Source organism: Anolis carolinensis, chromosome 3 (genome assembly GCF_035594765.1).
Source record: "Anolis carolinensis isolate JA03-04 chromosome 3, rAnoCar3.1.pri, whole genome shotgun sequence".
NCBI classification, from domain to species: Eukaryota; Metazoa; Chordata; class Lepidosauria; order Squamata; family Dactyloidae; genus Anolis; species Anolis carolinensis.
Window position 1 is genome coordinate 240,746,742 of NC_085843.1, and position 22,323 is coordinate 240,769,064.

General features: G+C 40.4%; 1 long non-coding RNA gene across 1 annotated transcript in view; it reads right to left on the bottom strand.

Moving 5' to 3' along the window:
- LOC134298096 (uncharacterized) overlaps window positions 1-20,476 on the bottom strand; it is a 97,877-nt gene extending 77,401 nt beyond the window's left edge. Inside the window, exon 1 of the long non-coding RNA XR_010005070.1 lies at window positions 20,286-20,476. This is a non-coding gene — a long non-coding RNA (uncharacterized LOC134298096). The remainder of the gene's footprint in view (window positions 1-20,285) is intronic.
- Between the last annotated feature and the right edge of the window lie 1,847 nt (window positions 20,477-22,323).

Sequence of the window (22,323 nt, forward strand, 5' to 3'; positions counted from 1 at the left end):
TGAGCGCGGCAAAGTTCTCGGGCTGCAGCAATTGGGACTCAAAGGTCTCTTTGCGCCCTGCAGCATATTCCGGTTTTCGTGACAGAGCATCTGCCTGCTTGGTCTGGGCTGGGGTTACATAATGAATTTGGAAGTCAAAACGCTCAAAGAATAAAGCCCAGCGTTGTTGTCTCTGATTTAGCTTGCGGGCAGTTCTTAGATGTTCTAGATTCCGATGATCAGTGTGGACCTCAATGGGAAATTTGGCCCCTTCTAACCAATGTCTCCAAGTTTCAAAGGCTGCCTTTATGGCCAAAAGTTCCTTTTCCCAAATAGTGTAGTTTCTCTCTGGGGCGGTCAGCTGACGAGAGTAAAAGGCACAAGGGTGAAGATGTTCTCCCACTGGTTGCAAGAGTACCGCTCCAATTGCCACATCGGAGGCGTCTGCCTGTACGACAAAAGGGGTTTCAGGATCTGGGTGCTGAAGGATTGGCTGTGACGTGAATAATTTTTTCAGTTGTTGGAATCCTTTCTCAGCTTGCTCTGTCCAGCGGAAAGGCTGTTTCCCTCAGATGCAGCTGGTGATTGGATCAGACCAGCGGGCAAAGTCTGGAATGAACTTGCGGTAGTAGTTCGCGAACCCCAAGAAGCGTTGCACCTCTTTCTTGTTGGTTGGCGCCCGCCATTCCAATACTGCTGCAACCTTTGCCGGGTCCATGGTGAGCCCTAGTGGCGAGACACGATATCCCAGGAAATCTACCTCTTGTAGATCAAAAGCGCATTTTTCCAGCTTGGCATAAAGTCCATGATCCCGCAATCGTTGTAACACCATTCTAACGTGGTTCTCATGTTCTGATTGTGATCTAGAAAACACCAAAAAATCGTCCAGGTAGATAATCAAGAACCGGTCTAGATAATCCTGAAAGATATCGTTGACAAAATGTTGAAACGTTGCGGGAGCTCCACATAAACCGAAATTCATGACCAGGGTTTCGAATAAACCGAATTTAGTCTGGAAGGCAGTCTTCCACTCGTCCCCTTCCCTGATGCGAACTAGATTATAAGCTCCTCGAAGATCCAGTTTGGTGTAAACCTTAGCCCCTCGAAGCTGGTCTAAGAGGTCCGAGATCAAAGGCAGAGGATACCGGTTTCGCTTAGTGATATTGTTCAATGCTCTATAGTCCACCACCAAGCGTAGGTCCCCTGACTTCTTTTTTACAAACATCACTGGGGAAGCGGCTGGGGATTGAGAGGGTCTGATAAACCCCTTGCGGAGGTTTGTCTCTAAGAACTCCCTGAGAGCTTCTTGCTCTGGTTCAGTCAGGGAGTAGAGGTGTCCTCGCGGGATCGGGGCCCCCTCCACCAAGTCAATGGCACAGTCATAAGGTCTATGTGGGGGTAGTCTCTTGGCTTCCTTTTCATTGAATACATCCCAATATTCCGAGTACTTCTTGGGCAAGGTAATGATGGGTTCAGCGTCTGTGGCATGACAGACCTTGGCTACAAGGCAATGGTTTTGGCAATATTTTGAAGCAAACTGCAGTTGTCTGTTGGACCAGGAGATGCTTGGGTCGTGGAGTGTCAGCCATGGAATACCCAAAATCACAGGGAAATGGGGAACCTCGGTAACAAAGAAGGAAATCTCTTCCATGTGTTCCCTTATCCACATTCTGGTGGGTTCCGACCACTGGCTTACTGGACCTGTCTTGAGGGGGCGGCCATCGATGGCTTGCACCACACGGGCATTCTTGAAGTCATGATATTGTAATCCCAGAGAGTCGGCATACTCTCTATCAATGAAATTGTTTGTGGCTCCTGAGTCTATCACGGCATGGACCATGACGGGTCCTTTTTTCACTGACCACAAGGTGACCACTAGGAGAAATAGGACCCCGGTTGGCGGCTCTTGAGTGGGGTTTTTGACCGGGTTGGCGAGCCTCTCTACGCCCGGTCGCTGGCTTCCCCCGCCGGCTGTGCGCCAGCCGCCTCAGACGTCTTCGTCTCCGTGGAGGAGGACGCCGCCAGACGAGCGGCGGGCTTCCCTTTGGCTGGACACTCTCTGGCAAAGTGGCCCCCGTTTCTGCAGTACCAACAGAGGTTTAGGCGTTGGCGGCGGGCCTTCTCGGCGGCATCTAATCTGGGACGCACATTGCCCAACTGCATCGGCACCTCCTCGCTTCCTCTGGGGTATGGGGCTGGTGGCGGGGGTCTCCACACTGGACGCGGCTGGACGCCGGTGGGAGCGGGAGGTTTCGCTCCGGTCCTACCGCTCTGGCCTCGGATCCATTGCCTTCTGTTGGCAAGCATGACTTCAGCTCGTAAACATTGATCAATGAGTGCTTCAAGAGAGTGTGGAGGATCCACCTTGGAGATTTCCTCCAGCATCTCGATGTTGAGACCCTCCCGAAATTGTCCTCTAAGGGCTACATCGTTCCATCCGGTGTTATGGGCCAGCACTCGGAACTCGGCTATGTACTGGGACAAGGGTCTGTCCCCTTGGGAGAGGCGCCGGAGTTTGTGGCCGGCTGCCTCCAAATTGTCCTCGATCCCCCAGGTCGCCTTAAGGTGGTCCAAGAAGTGTTGCGCTGATCTTAGATGTGGGGAAACTTGGTCGAACAGTGCCGTCGCCCAGTTGGCCGCTGGCCCGTCTAGGAGACTGTAAATCCATGCCACCTTGATGTCTTCTTGGGGAAACTCGGCAGCACGGGCCTCTAGATAAGCCTGGCATTGGCGACGGAAAACATGAACCTTAGAAGCTTCTCCAGAAAACATGGTTGGCAACGCCATGGCCGGGAGACGGATTCCGCGCTCCTTCAAACCCCTTATTTCACCATCCTGCACGTTGAGCTTATCACGGATACGGTCCACTTCGTCCTTGTCGATGGTGTAGCTGAGGGGCTGGGCCCCCGGTCCGGCTCCGGTAGACATTCTGGCCTAGTTTAATTGGTGCTTAGAGTGGCGGAGTCAAACTGTCACGACCCAGGCTGCAGAGCACCAATAACCATACACAGAGGCCAGAATCTATCTAATATCTTTATTAAGGGAATATATAAAGTTAATAAAAGCAAGTGTAAGAAATAGTTCAGAAGTAGACCTTCCAGGGAAGGTCAAAATTAGTCCAAAGAAACAATGTCCAGTATGAAATATTAAGGTCCAAAGTTGTAATCCAATAACCGAAACACTCACTTTGCCAGGCAAAGTGAGGGGAGATGACAAGGTCCTTTAGTCCATGAAACTTGAGCAAGGCTAGGAAGTAACTTGATTCTTGGAACACAAGGCTTGAAACAAGGCAACAAGAAACGAGGAGCAAGAACAAGATCCGTGGTAATTACTTGGCAAGGTCCGGGAAGCAAGGCAAGATCCGGGGAGTAAACAAGGCTGGGAGCGGAGGCTTGGAAACAGGAACGAGGCTTGAAAACAGGAACGAGGCTTGGAAGCGGGAGTAGCGCTGTCCACGCACACTACTCCAGTAGCTGACGAATTGACTCCGCAAGATTCCTAAAGGGCAAGGAACCTAAATAGGTTCTCGTTTTCCCACCAAAGAACACTTCTCTGGGGAATCAGAAACGAAAGTCAATCTCTGTGCCCAGATGTATGACTCCCTAAAATTTCTCATGGGAGCAGGCTTAATCATCTGAATGCTTTGCTGCGATTCTCAGGCTTCTGCGATTAGCCTGCTGAACTCCTTTTTGTTGCTGATAATAATTACGGCGAGAAAATGGGGGAGATTGTGACTCAGGGCTTGTTTGGCAGATTTCTGGAGGACAACCCTCCTGCAGGTGCAAGGGCTCCAATTCTGGCTGGGAAAGTTCCCTTTCTGGCTGAAATGGTGGAAAACCCAAGTTTTCCTCTTCATCCGTCACAACAGCACTAGGAACGGGACTACATGGCCCATGAGTCATCACACCGTGATTGTTTCCTTTGTGGAATTTCCAATTTCCCTGCTTTCAGACTGTTGCCCTTTATTTACTGTCCTGGTTTTAGAGATTATATTGTTCTGCAGTATTCTATCCCAGTAATTATTTCATATTAAAGTAGAATCTCACTTATCCAACATTCGCTTATACAATGTTCTGGATTTTCCAACGCAGTCTGCCTTTTAGTAGTCAATGTTTTTGTAGTCAGTGTTTTAAATTCATTGTGATATTTTAGTGGTAAATTTGTAAATACAGTACAGTAATTACTACATATCATTACTGCGCATGGAACTACTTTTTCTGTCAAATTTGTTGTATAATATGATGTTTTGGTGCTTAATTTGTATAACGATGACCTAATTTGATGTTTAATCGGCTTTTCCTGAATCCCTTCTTATTATCCAACATATTCACTTATCCTGCCGGCTTGTTTATGTTGGATAAGTTAGACTCTACTGTATATTGATAATCTTATATTATCTGCTTAGAACTGGATAATATGAGGCCCCTTCTTCACAGCTGTATAAAATGCACACTGAAGTGGATTATATGGCAGTGTGGAGTCAAGATAATCCAGTGCAAAGCAGATAATATAAAATTATATATAGGTTATATAGCTGTGTGGAAGTGCCTTGAGTCTACACTGCCATCTAATCCAGTGCAAATTAGATAATCTGTGGAAGAGACCTAAGTAAGGCCTAAGTCTGCCTGTCCCCTGGGCTGAGTTGGTTGCTAGGAGACCAAGTGGGCAGAGATTAGTCCTCTAACTGGCAGCAGTTGGATAAAAACAATTATTCCTTTCCCTCTAATTAGGACTTTATTTTTCTTTTCTTTTTGTTGTATGAACGTAGAGGCATGGATGAGGGGTTGTGTTGCCAAGTTTAGTGTTTCTGGGATGTGTAGTTTTGTTGTTTTGTCCTAGGCAGAATTTCTTTTATCCTTTTATATATATAGATTTTCAAGGACCCAGCAAATGACTAGATAGGGCACATTTTGTTAGATGTGGATAAATGAAACCATAGATACCAGTCCCATGGATACAGGGCTTTTACTGTTGTCTGTATGTCTTTATTCTTAACGAGTAAGTTTGATATTGCTTTACCACACTGTTTAGTGTAGGCTATTAGAAAGTAAACTTTGTTTCTCTTTTCAGCTACAATCTGCTTGATCATTCCTTATGCTAATGAAAGTTCTTAATTGATCACCAATCACAATTTTTTTCATCTCAGCTAGTGGCTTCCCCTTGTGTGTGAGCCATTTAACATGATAGCAGACTACGCTAATTGGATAATACTAGAAAAAAATGCTTTACTGGAGAGTTTTACACCGCTGCACTGAAAATTAACCTGCAGATCATGGAATCTCTCTCACTCAAAAGTGAAGATAAAAGGGGAAGTGATGACAGCAATAAACAAGAAGTGTCAGATGCAGGCTTTATCTTCAAGAAAGCTGGTTTTTACTGCACAGCATTGTCAAGGCAGCTCTTTCACAAAGTAAGAGAGAAATATTCTGTTGCTTCATCAGTGTGTAGAGGGAGAGATCATTAAATTTCTTGAAAAAAAGGGGAAGAAAACCCACACACTGCAGGGACCCTTGAACTAAGGAGTTCACCTAGAATAGGTGGGATGTTGCCTCATCTGTCATTTTTCTGAGGTATGTTTCTTCAAAATACATACCCATGAAATGTATTAAAGATGTTTATAATGATCTTTTTCCCACTAAAGCCTCCAGAGCAATGTGTAATAAAATCATATTTCTTCCAATGTCTGTATATAATTGTCAAAGTGAAAACTGACAGGGAGAAAAATCTGAACATTTGAAATGTGATGTTGAAGAGGTCTACTACACATATACCGCAGACTGCCAGCAATTCAAATAAATAGGTTGAGATCACATTACACTAGAATCCAACATGACTAAGCATAGGCTATTGTACTGTGGAAGTATCATGAGGTGACCTGATGTGGTGGGAAAATAACAACAACAACAACAACAACAACAACATTTAAGTGAAAGGCAGTTGGAAAAAGGAAGACCAATGCCCCTGATTGATTCAATCCAGGAAGCCACAGACCTGAGTTTGCAATTTGAAAACACGCACCATTGCATCATTGGAAAATTGTTACTGATTGTGAGGTCCATCCATTTGCCTTTGCTTTCCTGGCTTTGGGTAGCTTGAGTAAATATGATATATATTTAGGCAAATTTTTGATTGCTAAATTACTTTCCATTAGGATGAATTTCTTCTACTCATATTTGGTTTTATTTAAATAAAAATTATAAAAGAAAACTGCTGTGATTTTCTATAGACAGCCAAATTTTGTGAGAATGTCCATGGCTGGATAATATAAAAAGGAATTCCTACCAACATTTCTCAATAGAGGATCATAAATTTTGATCTTGAGAACATACAGCACTGGCAGAAGCTTTGTTTGTCTTCCCAGCCATAAATAGCTAGATGAACCTGACTAGTACCTGGAACTGGCTAATGGTCCTTTTGAGAGATTGTAAAATAAACATAAAATGTCCCTTTGCCTATGATAGAAACATGGTTGGCATTTAAATTATGCAGTGATCAGCAGGTGCCCAACAAAAGACAGAAGGTCCATTATTACTTTTTAAACTACTCTTTGCAGGAATCTCTTTTTGACTGACTGATTGACTGAAGAGTCTTCTACTGTCTGACATTATGGTCACAAATAAATACCAATAGCTTCTATTAATCAAAAACAACTTGAGCTTCCCCCTTAACTTGTGGGCATTTTTTATTTTAAAAGTTGAATATAGATATGTGAAAATGCATGAAATCAAGAATTACTGCTAGCTTAAATAATGTCATTTGACTGGTGGTAGCAGCAAGCTGACTTTTTTCTGCTTCAAATTTATCGCATAACTTTCATCATGTCCTACATGGCACATGGGAACAATATGGCGTATTGGAAATTTGTGGCCCATGGATCACATACAAACCTAAAACCTGATTTAGCAGCTCATACATTACCCAGGAAAGCTGAATTATGGGAAATATACATTGTGCACATCAATCATTTGTTGCACATTTGTTGTTATACATTATCCCTGTTACAGAAAGTACAAGAGAGTTAGTTGATGTTCCTGCCTTCTGCTAATAGAAATCTTGGTATACCATTTCCCTGGTTTTCGAAATTTCACCAAGTTCTCTACAGACCTCTTTAGAGCCACTTCAATTTGTTTTTCAGTGAAAGCTGAATTCTAAACTTGCTTTAAATACATGATGCATGTAGCTTTGCTACACTCTTCCTTTTTACTCCAAAATTAGTAAGGGTTCAGACTCATTCTAGATTAGGACCATTACATATGCACAGAGGAGGTTTTCAAATCTTCTTTCTGTAGCTTATTATTATTATCCTGCTTTCAATATTGTTTTGAGACATTGAAACACACTGTAATTGATGTGTCATCAGTCCACTAAGCAAAATGATAACATCAAAGAGGACACTGATTTGTGTACACACAGTATTCCAGCTACGCAATATGTGGAGGAGAGAAAAGTAAGGAAGCAGAACTAAATAAGAGATCAAATCATATTTAATTGCAGCAACATTGGAATCAAAGCTGCATTAGAATTACAGTTTTCCTCAAAGCTTGGACTATAACTCTCAGAAGACCCTAACCAGCATGGTCACTGGTTGCAGTCAGTAACTTTTCCAACCAATTTTCAAGCAACATTTTTGCTTCACTACTAACTGGATGTCAGATTTGCCTTGAATTACTTAGGCTCTGAAGTATTCACTGCATAATAGAAGTACAAGAGATGAAGGTGAGGGTGTGAGAGAGTTTGTCAACCATCTTTTCAGCTGACAAGAGATGAAAGTCTTTAGAACTCCTCAGTTGAGGACTGCTTTTCTCCAGTTAATAAAGGGGGCTGCAAAGCATTTTCTTGTTCCAAGCAGCCTACTGAAAAGTCTGAATATATAAAAGCAAAAACAGTTTCTTGCTGTTCTCCTGTTCTCTTGAACAGATCAGTGGGGCATAGACTTCAAAGCATGGTGGGTCAAGGAAAGGTGGCCAATTTGATCCTTCCAGCTGAGAGGCAGCATCCAAATTCCATCTGCTGCCTAGGAACCAACATTATTAGTTCAAATTAACTTGTGGTTTGTTGAAATAGTGATTCTATCCATCAGGGCAATACCTCAAGGATGATGGCCACTACTACAGAAAAGATATTAGTTGGAGTGAAGTCACACCAGTTCCAACAATGTTTCTTTATGAATGGCTTTTATTCATGTTTCATTTCTCATCATCATCATCATCATCATCATCATCATCATCATCATCATCATCATCATCATCATCATCATTATATGGGATGAAAAAGGAGCATCTTCCTGGGCCAAATAAACTTGAATTTTCGCTTCCAACTGCAATGTTTGCAAGGATTAAGGTAAAGGTTTTCCCCTGACGTTAAGTCCAGTCATGTCTGACTCTGCGGGTTGGTGCTCATCTCCTTTTCTAAGCCGAAGAGCCAGCATTGTCCGTAGACACCTCCAATGTCATGTGGCTGGCATGACTGCATGGAGCGCCGTTACCTTCCCGCCGGAGCGGTACCTATTGTTCTACTCACATTGGCATGTTTTCGAACTGCTAGGTTGGCAGGAGCTGGAGCTAACAGCAGCCGCTCACACCGCTCCCGGGGTTTGAACTTGGGACTTTTTGGCTTTAACGCACTTTGCCACCGGGGCTCCTTTAAGGATTAACAGCAAGGATTAACCAGCAAGGATTAACCAGCACAATTTTTTGACTGGCAACGTCTCCAATGCACCTACTTTCCTCTTGTGCCATGTAATGGACACAAATGTGAAGGTTGATGATCCAGAGACCACTGACAATATTAACATTTAGGTATAATTTGAGATGCAAGTTCACTGGTGCTTAGACGACGAGACCTGATCTGTGGCTACAGCTATGTCCATTGGGCAGTGTGACAGGCCTGTAGAAGTTCCTTTGGCTAGCACCTGGGTCTTGCCTCACCTGCCACCATTGATTGAAGGGGATGAAGAGGCCTTTCTTGGGACTGTTTGTGCCCTTTACTGTTGGATTCAGGGAGAGGACTCCCTCCCTACATTTTAGTGATCCATCTGGGTGGTAATGATTTGGGTCTACTCAAAGGTAGAGCTCTGTTTCTTCAGGCATTGGCTGATTTGAGGAGGCAAGAATTGAGGAGGAATGGCCTCACACCCATATTGCATGGTCTGCAATCATGCCAAGACAAAAATGGCCAGGTTAAAGGTGTCAAGAGGCTCAATGGAACCATAAAGAGAGCAAATGAAGTCATTCACAAGGCTTCGGCTGACAGTATGGGCTCTTATATGCCGCACCAGGACATAACACATTTGGGCAGGATTTCTTGTGGGCTGATGGCATTCCTTTGTCAGACACAGGCAACTGCCAATTCCTTTGTGACTTGCAAAGGGGCATTAGGGCTATTTCGGCAAAGCAGATACTTGACCCTAATCTATGGTGAAAAACAACAATGCATTTACATTTTGCTGTACACCTAAGACAAGAGCCCTGAAAACAAGACACCCTTTGTGGTGTAGCCTAGGTATGGAAACCCTCACCCATGGTTTAAATAACCAAGGTGAAGGTAAATGGAAATGGCCTTGCAGCAGGAAGAGTTCTGGCCTCAGTAAATCCTACTGATTTGGGTAAGCATTCTCCGTTACGTTCCCCTGATGGGTCATCCCGGAAACAGTACAGTTTATTACATCCAAGGACCCAGGTGTTTGGCCCCCACATTAGCCAAGCAGTAGATCTTAGATAGTCACTGCCTTGGCTTAATCTACACCAAGTTCATACCCCCTTTTAGAAATGTTTTGCAAGCCACAAAAAGTTAAATAGGTAATATTAACAAAAGTTGCCATATTGTGTGGTCTTTCGGGGATTGGATGGCAAAAGTTCTCTCTACTCTTTGTCTACATTATAATGAGATCTGTACAGACAGGTAATCCTAACTGGACCCCAAAATCCAAAATGACTAAAAAAAAACCCCACCCATATCCTATCATGGAGACACTATGTACAATGTCTAATTGGACACTTCCATCTAGATATTGTATACATGGAGTTCACACCAATGCTGCGATGAAAATAACAGTGACAATAATGACCCACTTCTCAAAAGTTATTCTTGAATTTTGTTTATACAAGAGGGATATTCATATGTTACACTGAACACAGATTACCTGTATTCATACTTGATTTGTACCCAGAACATCAATCTCATTACATCTTGAATATAGGTCAAGTGTACAGCTATAATGAAGCAAAATGAACTTGTTTTTATTTAACAGGATTATTGTTCCCATATACCCTTTACATACATATGTAATAGCCCCCTGCATCTTTCACTGAGGCTTTTGTCCCTAAGGAGAAGACTCTAAGGGGGATATTTTGTGAAGGAAAATGGAAACCCTAAGAGAGAATGAAACTGAGGAGAACAAAATGAGAAAGTACATATGTGAATAAAAAGTATCAACTAGAGGACAGCACTGCAGCGAATAGCTTCAACACATCTTTCATCCAGTAGCCATGTTAAAACTAGAGAGGGGCACAATGAAGCTTAGAGCTGCTCTATAGCCTTAGTTCTGTATATCATGAGATAGGTCTCAAACTTTAAGTGAATATGACAATGTAGACTCTAAACCTTCTTTTAACAAACACACACCTGCTTTTAGAATCAAATTGCCTGAATTGCTCTTATTGCTTCATTCTTGAATATCCGTCTTCTTAGGAAAAAAACTGTTAGCAAATATTTTACCTTCATTATCACTTCTCTCCCATTTTCAAAATTTGATAACTATGTTTTGGTGGTTAGACAAAATAAACATCTTTCACAATTGAGGTGGATTTTAAAGCAAGCCTGTTTGCTGTTCAGAGATTCAGTCTCAAGCTACACTGAACATCCCAGTGGGCACCATCAAAGCTACTGGCAGTGGTGAATCATCAATATCTAAGCAACTGTGATTAAATATGCCACAAAGATCACTTCCTAACATTACCTGTACCCCCAGAAGCCCTCTTATCTCTCTATAGGGTAGCAACTATACTTTTATGAATAAATGATTGAATTTTAAAAAATCTATTTACACAAGACCTTTATGTTCCATTCCTTACTTCTTCTGCTTGTTAGTTTTAAGAGTTTGAATATTTGAACAGAAGTAGTCTTGTTCAGGCATTTGCTAGAACAGGTATAGGGTTAAAACTGAAGATGAGGATATGGATGATGCATAAGCCCTACCTTCTAGCTTCCTGAGTACTTTGATGTACATTAGACTTTTGCATGTTGAACATGAAGATCTGACCAGGGCTCTATACATATGTCTATGGGTGCATCCACACTGTAGAATGAATGTAGTTTGATGCCACTTCAACTGCCATGGCTCAATGCTATGGAATCCTGAAATTTGAATTTTGGTCAAGCAACAGCACTTTTACAATGATTTTAGCTTTCTCTGTTAGACTATAACTCCCATGACTGCAGAGAATTGAGCCATGACAGTTAAAGTGGTGTCAAGCTGTATCCGTTGTACAGTGTCCATGCACCCCATGTTTCAAAACACATCTTCCCACTCCTTATCATTTCTGTACCCACAACAAAACACAAGACATGGCATGCATGAGCAATGAATCAATGTTATTATTTTCCCATATCATTTAGGACCTTATCCCATGCACACACACACACACACACACGGCAAAACGGAGTTCTACTGAGGCCATCCCTTGATGCATGGAGAAGACTCCTGATTGAAGAAAGCAGGGGTAAGAGGGAAGAAGATGGGGAAAGAAGAGATAGACCCGAAGATGGACCTTGCCAAGATAAAACGAGTCCTTGCTCTTCCAGATTCTTGCCCCTGCTTCTCTCCTGCCCATGGGATAATGTCCTTAGTTAGGAACACTAACCACCACCAGAAGAGAAACAACATTATCCTCCACTATGCTCCAGTCATAATGTAATACAACTGCAGCGTTGTTATTGAAAACAGGTGTTCATTATACAGTAGAGTCTCACTTATCCAACATTTGCTTATCTAACATTCTGGATTATCCAACGCAGTCTGCCTTTTAGTAGTCAATGTTTTTGTAGTCAATCTTTCCAATACATTGTGATGTTTTGGTGCTAAATTCGTAAATATAGTAATTACTACATAACATTGCTGTGTATTGAACTGCTTTTTCTGTCAAATTTGTTGTCAAACATGATGTTTTGGTGCTTAATTTCTATAATCATAATGTAATTTGATATTTAATAGGCTTTTCCTTGATCCCTCCTTATTATCTAACATATTCACTTATTCAACGTTCTGCCAGCCTGTTTATGTTGGATAAGTGAGACTCTACTGTAATATGTTGTTTGTAACTAATTATTTCTAAACAAAAGTGTGAAAGCTTCCTTATAGGGATGTAAACCTTAATTGGCTTTTTTTCATTGGTTGGCCTCTCCCCTCTTTGGAAGAACTTTATAAGTCCTACAGCCTTAAGAAAGAACATTCATAAAGACCCATCTTACTCAGCATATTCTTTTTTTAAATTATTGCCATCTTTTAAACTCTAAAATTTAAAATCTGTTAAATATGAAATTGTCATAATGTGAATTTGTTGGTCTGCATTTAATTATCTGAATGTCCTTGCTGCTTGTGTAGATGTAAACTGGGTAGAGTGCAATATGTCTCGATATGATACCTCATGGACTTGAATTTATACTGTAATTGTTTTATTTAACCTGTTTATCCTATTATGCTTATATTATTGATGTATTCTGATTGTTGTTTATGTGATTTTAATATGTTGCAAGCTGCTTTGGATCCCTTAAGGAAGAAAAGCGGAATATAAATAAAATTATAATTATAATTATAATTATTATTGACACAATGACATTGTATGACACAGCAAACAAGACAGATATGCTGGATTTCATATCACAAAATCACAAGTCGAACACTTCCCAAGTGTCTAGGACTGTACAATGTATTTTCGGATGATGCGCGCAGATCCCAGTAGAGTGGCCGTTTGCAGTTGGCAGATCATAATTTTGTCAATGTCTATTGTTTCCAAATGCCGGCTGAGATCTTTTGGCATGGCACCCAATGTGCCGATCACCACCGGGACCACCTGTACTGGTTTCTGCCAGAGTCTTTGAAGTTCAGTCTTGAGGTCCTGTTAGCGGCTGAATTTTTCCTGTTGTTTTTCGTCAATGCAACTGTCACCTGGGATGGTGACATCAATGATCCTAACCTTGTTCTTTTCCACAACTGTGATGTCTGGTGTGTTGTGTTCCAGAAATTTGTCAGTCTGGATTCAGAAGTCCCACAGTATCTTTGCGTTCTCATTTTCCAATACTTTTGCAGGTTTGTGATCCCACCAGTTCTTTACTGCTGGGAGGTGGTACTTGAGGCATAAGTTCCAATGAATCATTTGGGCCACATAGTTGTGCCTCTGTTTTTAGTCTGTCTGTGCGATTTTCTTACAGCAGCTGAGGATATGATCAATGGCACAACAAAACATTGCATGGAAAGTTCCTTGACAAAATTGAAGGAAAATCTGATAAGGAGAAGACCTGGCTATGGCTCACAAATGGGACACTGAAGAAGGAGACAGAAGGCCTGATCCTTGCAGCCCAGGAGCAAGCCATCAGAACAAATGCAATTAAGGCCAAGATTGAAAAATCAACTGATGACCCAAAATGCATACTGTGCAAGGAAACCGACGAAATAATAATAATAATAATAATAATAATAATAATAATAATTATTATTATTATTATTATTATTATTATTATTATTATTATGTTATTTTGTATTGTTATACAGCATTGCATGTTTGCCTTTCTATTTATTGTAAGCTACCCTGAGTCCCCTCTGGGGAGATAAGGCAGGATAGGAATAAAGTTTTCATTCATTCATTCATTCATTCATTCATTCATCTGGCAGATGGTACAGGATGACAAAGTCAAGAAAAAACAGCTTTTATCCTAGACTGTAATTATACTGAACTCCATGGTTTCGCATTGACCTGGCATTGGGGGCTGTGTGGTGGTGGTTGGAATGTGGAGAGACGAGTGTATTGTTTTTGTGATGTGTGCTGGGGAAAGCATTTAATTTCACTGTACAATGTAAAGTGGCAATAACGATATTCTAGTCTATTCAAGGATAAATCATTTCAAAAACATTCTGCCTTTTGGGCGAGATAACAAGAGTTTTTGTGCATTTTTGTTTTGTTTTTGTTTTGTTTTTGTTTTTTTGGAATAACAGTTTGTGCCAAAAATACCACCCCTTCTTTTTCATAGAAAAACATGTTTTGACAAAAAACAAACAAACATAAAACCCCACACAACCTTCCTCTTTTGTTGCTTTTAAAAATTCTAAACACAAAGTGAGTTTGCACCAGAAAAACATTTTGGATAAATTAATTATTTACAAAATATACGGTATATTGTAAAGCCCAAAAATAAAGTTCACAATTTTCTCAAGCATTTTCTCAGAGGGTTAAAAGCATCTTTGCTCATGGAAGTTGAAGGAATCTGCATTCTTTATACTCCTGCTTCCTTCATTATCTTAATTATGGCTAATAATAATAATAATAATAATAATAATAATAATAATAACTTTATTTTTATATCCCACCACCATCTCCCCGTGGGGACTCGGGGCGGCTTATATGGGGCGAGGCCCCAATCAATACAATTAAAATAAGATAAACAAAAGATATAATATACAAAGCAACAGCATAAAATAGATAAAAACAGGAATACAATATAAAACAGTGTCAGGACCCAGGCTGCAGAGCACCAATAACCATGCGCAGAGACCAGAATCTATCTAATATCTTTATTAAAGGATTATATAAAGTCAATAAAAATAAGTGAAGAATAAAGTTCAGAAATAGACCTTTCAGGAAAGGTCAAATATAGTCCAAGAAAATAATGTCCAATAGGAGATATTAAGGTCCAAAGTTATAATCCAATAACCGAAACACACACTCTGCCGAGCAAAGTGTGGGGAAATGACAAGGTCCTTTAGTCCATTGAAGCTTGACAACAGGGCTGGAAAACAAACTAGATTCTTGGCAAACAAGACTTGATACAAGGCAACAAAAGCAAGAACAAGGTCCGTGGCGACGTCCGGGGAACAAGGCAGGCTTAGAACTAGAACAAGGTCCGTGGCGAGGTCCGGGGAACAAGGCAGGCTTGGAACTTGGTCCTGGAAACAAGGAACTGGAGTAGCGTAGTCCACACACGTTCTCACTCCTCAAGCTGACGAATTGACTCCGCAAGGATCTCCTTGCGGTAAAACACCTATATAGGATCTTGTTTTCCCGCCAAGGAACACTTTCCCTGGAGAACAAGAAGTGAAACCCAAACTGTGTCCAGATGCATGACTCCTTAGAATTTCCCAAGGGAAACAGGCTTAATCAGCTAATTGTCTGGCAGCGATTCTGGCGCTTCGGCGATTCGCCTCCCTAGCGCCTCTATCTCTATTATAATTATCCTTACGAGAGAACGGGGGAGAATTCTGCCCAAGGCTTGTTTGGCTGACTTCTTGAGGGCAAACATCCTGCAGGTGCAGGGGCTCCGATTCTGGCTGAATCGGTGGGAAACCCAAGTTTTCCTCTTCGTCTGCCACAATAGTACTAGGAGCGGGACTACATGGCCCATGAGACATCACAAACAGGAATATTATAACAATGATTAATAATTAATCATTGTTATAATGATTAGTACTGCATCCATATAAACTGTTTGGCCACAATTAAATTGTAAAGCATGCCTTATATTGACCCCAAAGTAGGGCTCTACCATCGAATTTTCTTGGCAAGATCTGATCAAAGGGAGGTTGGATCAACCACTGGACTTCTAGGGCTAAGTGAGAATTTGAAACCTTGTCTCCAGAGTCACAGTCCAAAGTTCAAACCATAACACATTGGCTATACAATTATATATTTCCCTCTGGAAGATAAGGGAAAAGGGTCTTCTCTCTTTCTACTTACACTTCACCACATGTTAAGAGGGGTGATTTTTCCAGTTACAGCTGTTAACTCCTTTCATGCATCTGACCACTCTCTCGCCTGTAATAGCTTGGTGTTGGAATACTGTTCAGGGAAATTGGCCTGCATACTTCAAAGGTCCCTGGGGAAATTTAGTACAGGATAAAACAGAAAAATTCAGGAGAATGCTTCAGTTACAAAGTAAAGCCCAAAGGGCTTAAAGCTTCCCTTAGCACTTATTCTTTATTCTTTTTCTACCAGATAATTTTTTTTGTGTAGGTCTAAAATGAAAACAGACAGTTAGCAAAGGTTTCTTTGGAGTACCACACTGCTAGCACGAGATGGTGACAGCTATCTAATATCTTTTCCTTCAGCACAAATTGAAAGGTGAGCTGAATTAACAAAGCTCTGAAAACAACAACACTGTTTGTGTAGTCTCCCAAAAGAGTAATAGCATTATACCACTGAGTTAAGCGTGGAAAATACAAATGGCTTATTTGCTCTAGAAATTGTTAATCTTTGAAATCAGAGTAACTGAGGAGGTCAGATGTATTGATGACCCAGTCCTGTGAATGCTTTCTTGGAAACCAGTGTCACTTGGCTCAATTTTTTTTTTTTTACTCCCAAGTACACAAAACTGCAATTTGTTTTTAGGGCTGACCTGAAAATGAAGCATTCACTTTTCATGGAAGGGCCTTTTACCTTTAATGAATTCATGGTGTTTCCTTCAAAAGGTAAGAAAAACAATTGCCATTCAGAAAGAAGTCAAGGTTAATATAGAAAGAGAAATTATGCCACCTCCCCACAGCACTGTGTTCATCTTAAACTATGAAATTGACTAGCATTCAGGGCATCTCTGTTTCCTTTTTAAATACAATAATAAAAAATAAATAGGATTCCAATAATGTTATATTATTTTATTGTTTTTACCAGGGGGTACTGTGGATTTATGATGTTGTGTTTGACTGTTTATTGTCTATGTTTTGTTTTGCAATTGTTGTATTTTGTATGTCACACCTTGAGTGTTCTTTGAGCCGCCGCAAGTCCCACTGCTTTGAACTGGGTTATCTGAGTCCACACTGCCATATAGTAAAGGTAAAGGTGGCGGGAAATAAATAAAGATGATGATGATGATGATGATATCTCTGGAAGTAAATTCTTAAACTTTTCTAAAACTTTAGAGCATGCAAATGTTCTGCATATGCAAATAGAAATGTCCTACATTGATTAAATGTGAGACATTTTCATCGACCAAAGGTTAAGCAGGGACTTCCTATACAACAAAGTAATATGACTAAGGACCTCTTCAGGCGGGGCATTTTTGCCCCATTTTGCCGCTTTTATGTGCCATCACACGATGCGATTATTTGGCAGTATAGAAAGGGCCTTCCTGGCATATGTCACTTCTTCCATCTTTCTAGAAGTGAGTCTCTTTGTTCTCCTTTGTATATAAGGACCATCCATGAGGCTTGCACACAAATAGTGGATGCTACCTTGCATCCAAACATGACAGCCAAATTTTAGGGGCTCTTCACATGAAGTTTAGATCATTTTTGTGTATATCATTTTTCCTATCTTAAGGGCCCTTCCACACGGCCATATAACCCAGAATATCAAGGCAGATAATCCACAATGTCTGCTTTGAACTGGGTTATCTGAGTCCACACTGCCATATAATCCAGTTCAAAACAGATAATGGGGATTTTTATTCAGCTGTGAGGAAGGGGCCTGGAAGGGAGCCAAGATGTATTTTCTGAGACAAGCACAAGACAAGAGTCATTTCTGCAGATGCAGTATCAGCTTTGTTCCTTCTGAATGAAGGAAAACGAATGAATAAGTGCAATCTCATTATCACTCTGTACTGTATCTAAAGACATAGTTTATATGCTTTCATATAAACTAGTTAGACTGAAAGGCTTTTATTTTCCCCCACCTACTCCTTGCTCCTTTTATGTTAATATTGCCCCATAACAGTTCTCTCAGGAAAGTAGTTGCTGTAAAAAAATATACTAAAGCAAAAGCATAGGGCTAGAAAAAATAATTATTAATATTCAATTTGCATAATTAGAGTGCAAGTTAATGACATGCACAACTGTAATAAATTGCATAAAGTGAAAATGAAATGCCCAGATTTGAGGAGCTGGAATATGGCACTTCTACTTAAATATCACAGAAAATGTGAGATTAATAACACAATTTTATATACCTACTCAGATGTAAGTCCAACGGACTTCAACAGAACTTAGCTCCAAATACATGGGTACAGAATTGCTGCTTTAAGTAACTGAACTGTATACAGCCTAAATTGTCTTGTGCAAAAAGCTATGAACCAAGTAATACAGTTATACCACAATATTTCCTGCTAAATGATATTTTAAAGGAAAATACTTACATATTGCAATGTTAATATTCCTAATAAATAACCATAAGAAGTCTTAATAATGTTCTGGTTGTCATGACTTGATGAAATATATTTTTCCTACAAGTTGATCACAGAAATATATTTGTTTACTTTAAAGGAAGTGTAAGAGTACTACACGATGAAAGTAATATATTTGTTTATTGTATAGCAGGTAGAAGATTTATGAGGTTACTAGCTTTTCATTTTCTCCCACATAAGTGCTGCTGATGACTAATATGCCAATAACTATATTATTCACATTTTGCAACATTAAATAGATTTTTGCAATGAAGTTGATTTTTTTTTTTAAAAAAAGAAATATATATAAATCTGGCATGTTCGTTGCAACGGCAATTCTATAAGCATCCACAATTGCATTGAATGAATTTGATGCTGAAAAATGGAGCTGCAATGTCAAGGCTGAAAATTATTTCAAATTGCAGTGTTACAGAAACAAATATTTAGAAGTCATTTCTGTAGAGAACTGTGAGCATATTTAATTCTAATTTCTGTAGATTTTGCAATGTACATTATCTCACATAAGGTCTTATAAGGTCTTAGTGGAAAAGTGTACGGTAAAGACCTCCTGTGTTCCCAATTCTTATATGAACTAGAATAAAGGGAAAATTATAGGGTCTTGAATACCTGATTTCAAGATTAAGACCAAAATTAGCATCTCAGGGCCCATTCAGACAGGCCCAAAAAGAGGGACCTGTCTCGGTTTTTACTGGAGGCATCTAAACAACACCTTCAGTAAAAACGAATTATTTCGGAACAAACCAGGGTTTCTGAGTTAATTAGATACCCCATTAGATCTGAGTCTTCCTTAAAGGCCAGGGTCTAATGAAGTATTGGACCTGTGGGGACACACTCTCGGGAATACCTGGAGGTAAGTCTCCGCAGCCATTTACCTTCTTCAGGCTTTGAAAAGCTCATAGGAGCAGGATAGCCCCCACCTCCTTCTTCCAAGCACCAAATTTAGCCTTACAACTTACTTAACAAGTTCCCTGGCTGCCATAAAGGTTCTCCTTGCATCCTCCTGCTGTGAGAAAATGACACACGAAGAGATGGGGGCCGGGCTTAGCAAGGGTTTAGCACACTGGGGTGAATTGCTAAACTGTAGAAAATCCTGCCAATCAAAAGGTTGGCAGTTCAAGCCTGGGTCAGAGTGAGCATCTGCCATCAGCCCCAGCTCTCTACCCACCTAGCAGATCAAAGCCAGAAATGTTAGTAGATAAATAGGTACCACTTTAAAGCACAGAGGTAATAAAAGGCGTCCATAAGGACATGCCATGCTCCTGGTACGGAAGATGGAGTAACAGCACCCCTCGTGACCAGAGATAAAAACTGATGCTGAAGCGGGTTCAGCATGATTTTGGTGCTGTCTGGAAGCACCCTCAAGCTCTCCAGTGAGGAGTTTGTCATTTCCTTACTAGTTACAGTAGAGTCTCACTTATCCAAGCCTCACTTCTCCAAGATTCTGGATTATCCAACGCATTTTTGTGGTCAATGTTTTCAATGCATTGTGATATTTTGGTGCTAAATTCGTAAACACAGTAATTACTACATAGCATCAATGTGTAATGAACTACTTTTTCTGTCAAATTTGTTGTTAAACATGATGTTTTGGTGCTTAATTTGTAAAACCATAACCTAATTTTATGTTTAATAGGCTTTTCCTTAATCTCTCCTTATTATCCAACATATTCACTTATCCAATGTTCTGCAGGCCCATTTATGTTGGATAAGTGAGACTCTACTGTATATACTAAACCATCAAAACTGCTTTGACAATCTCAAAGCCCACCTGAAGTTGCCAAAGGCATTATTCAGAGATGCTTTGGGTGCATTTATAGTGAACAATTGATACAGTTTGACTCCACTTTAACCACAATAGCTCAATCCTGTGGAATCAAGGAAGCTGTACTTTTACAAGGCAATTAACCTTCTCTGCCAAAGAGTACCTGTTCTTCACCAAATATAGGGCCCATCCAGACAGTACCATTATCCCAGGAGCTTCCGCAGCAAACAGGAAGGTGGCCAGACGCTGTTCCTCCAAAATGCGGGAAGAGGTGCTACAAACAGCAAAAAACCCACAAGATTTTCAGGAGCAGGAATATCCCAGTTGTGAGCCGAAAATCTCTGTATGTCTGCGATGTCTCTGCAATCAGAAATCACAGGATTTTTTTATCTAGATGTTGTTCCTGATTGGTTAGTTCCTAAAAAGAAGGTGATCGTTGAGTAGAAGGCGAAAACATTGTCCTGGGAAGAGAAACTTTGTCCTTCACCTGTTTTATGAAGTTTGTGGCAGAAAAATGAAGTTTCTCAGGTGGAACAAGTATTTTCACTGTAAGTAGTACACAGTAAAAGGCGAAAGATTTATACGATCTGAAGAGAAACCAGAGTAGTACACAGTGAAACAGGAACAGACACTTTCAAACCAGGAACAGCAATCTGTTGTTCAAGGCCACAAGTACACAATCAAATCTTTCTGGACAGGTGGCCAGGCAGGTAGGCTCTAAAAAATGTCCATAATGACAAAGTTTTATTCCTGGCTTGAAAGTGTGTGGTCTTGTTTGATTGTGCAGTGCTGACTTGGGCAGAAGTGGTCCTACTCCGCAAACTTTATTTGCATGCCAGAAACTTCATTAAACATGTTGAGGTCAACGTTTCTCTGGCTGGGAGAAAGCATGGAAGTTTTGCAGTGATTTGCATATCCTCATCTTGAGTAAAAAAAACACACAAATTATCTGTTGAATATCCTGCAGCGAAGCCTCTAACTCTTGCAATAAAGCATCAAGTGTGGATGACAGAGGCAGAAATCCCAGGACCAGCAGGACATGCCCATAGATGCACCCTTAGAAGCACTGAGCTGAGCAGATCAGCTGTGGTCACAATTGAGAAGAAGGCCTAAACTAAAGTGAAAGTTGTGTACCTAAAGATCCTAAAAGCACCAGATCCCATCTGATTTTGGAAACTAAGGAAGATCAGCTCTAGTTAGTACTTGGATGGAAGACTTTCAATGAATACCAGGAGCTGTCAGATACATTTCAGAGAAAAGAACTACCAAAACTGCCTCTTGAGTTTTCTTGGCTAACAAAGCCCCTGTGAAATCCATGAGGTCAGTGTAATTCATCAGGTGACTTTGAGAGACAGACACAGAAATCGAAAGTCATAAAGTCTACCCTAGTTAAGGCTCAGACATCAAAGTAGTATATGGACTTTTTCTTAATTTGAAATTCTGCAGATCATGATGTCTTGATACTTGTTGCATGCAGTCTTGTTCTCATTGTGATGCTCGCGCAGAATGCAGAGACACATAGGACTTCTCGCTATTGTCCAGCCTAGCTGCTAAGTATAATAGCATTCTAGCATTTCCTGAATGGCTGCCTTGTTGAGAACATTTTAGATTGGGGAGATTTTTAAAAAAACAAATGTGCACTTACGCAATAATAATATTATTTCTCTGTAATAATATTTTATCTCTGCATTTTATCTCTTTATTTCTATAGCTCATGAAAATCCCTAAGTACAAATCAGATGAATTGCCCACTAATACTGAGAGTATGCTTAAATGTTTTCAGATTCAGTGCCCCTATATTTTTTCCTGCAGCAAGGCTATTTGCCTTTGCCTACTACAGGCATATTTAGACCAATGATTTAAATATTCACATAGATCAAGCCAACTTGGCATTAAGAACAAAAATGCATGGTCTTATGTGGTTAATATCATATAATTGATACAGCTCAGATGTTTGGTACCAAGTACTCATATTAGTCACCTGCTTAAAATCAGCTGTTATAGACAACAACAAATTATAAGGCCATACGCTAAATAATTTTAATGTAGTGGAATTTGGAGAATTTTTTTACTAAGACTCATTCTGCAATAAGAAAGGAGGCCAGATAAATTGAGCATATGATGTATTGGCTAGTAAATTACTGAATTATTGCTATGCTGCAGTAATCCTTTTAAATTTTGTAACTGAGTTGCCAAAGAGT